Source organism: Chrysochloris asiatica, unplaced genomic scaffold (assembly GCF_000296735.1).
Source record: "Chrysochloris asiatica unplaced genomic scaffold, ChrAsi1.0 scaffold00325, whole genome shotgun sequence".
Lineage (NCBI taxonomy): Eukaryota > Metazoa > Chordata > Mammalia > Afrosoricida > Chrysochloridae > Chrysochloris > Chrysochloris asiatica.
Genome location: NW_006408843.1, coordinates 124913 through 126007, shown reverse-complemented (window position 1 = coordinate 126007; position 1095 = coordinate 124913). Strand labels below are relative to the sequence as shown.

At 42.2% G+C, this 1095-nt stretch overlaps 1 pseudogene; it reads left to right on the top strand.

Annotated features, from left to right (window-relative positions):
* Positions 1-375: 375 nt before the first annotated feature.
* LOC102817856 lies at positions 376-1046 on the top strand (annotated as a pseudogene).
* The last annotated feature ends 49 nt before the right edge of the window (positions 1047-1095 follow it).

Below are 1095 nucleotides of genomic sequence, written 5' to 3'. Positions count from 1 at the left end.
CAAATAATCCAAGAAGCTGGTTTACATGAAGAAGAATGTGCTAACAGGATTGCAGGAAGACTGTAACAACCTTTTATATGCAAATGATGCAACATTGTTTGCTGAAAGCAAAGAGAATTTAAAATACTTACTGATGAAGGTTTAAAACCAGTCTTTAAGGTAAAGAAAAGAGAAATCTTCAACACTAGACCAATAAACAACATCAAGATAAATGGAGAAATTTAGCTGAGTAACTGGGGTGGAGGATGAGGAATGGAGGGGTGCATGTGAGAGGTCATAGCAAGGGCTAGCCGGTGGGGTAGGGCGGTTTGAACTAGATGAAGACGGAACCCAAGCTGAGTATTGGCACTAGACACGGTTCAGAGAGAGCCAAAGATGGCAGTAAACATATACTTGAAGTCGGTCATCAGTGACAACCTAAGTCAATAAGATATGTTGGTTTGGATCAATGAGTCTCTGCAGTTGACCCTGGCAAAGATCGAACAGCTGTGCTCAGGGGTTGCTTACTGTCAGTTTATGGACATGTTAGGTAAGGGACTCTGGTAGTGTAGTGATTATGAATCAGGCTGCGAACTGCAAGGTCAGCAGTTTGAAACTACCAGCTGTTCCGCGGGAGAAAGATGAGGCTTTCTGCTCCCGTAAAGATTTATAGCCTCAGAAACCCTGTACAGGGTCACTGTGAGTCAGAACTGAATCCACGGCACACAGCAACAACAAGGTAGTCCCTGGCTCCAATGCCTTGAGGAAAGTGAAATTCCAAGCTAAGCTACAACATGAATATATCCAGAACTTCACAATTCTGCAAGCAGGTTTTAAGAGAACGAGTGTTGACAAAATAATTTTGGTGGACAAATTAGTAAAAGGAAAATGTCAGGAAAATTTTTAAGTGTATTCAGTTGTTCAAGAAGTTTTTTGATGCAAACTATGATAGAAAAGACTATGACCCTGTAGTTTCCAGACAAGGTGAAGAAACCTCAGTGACCCCTTCCCTTGTTGCTCCAGTTCTGAATAAACGGAAGAAACCTCTCAGCACTACCTCTCAGTGAAGGTAGTCCTCTTCAGTCCAGTGGAGAAAACACTGTCGAGGTCCTATAT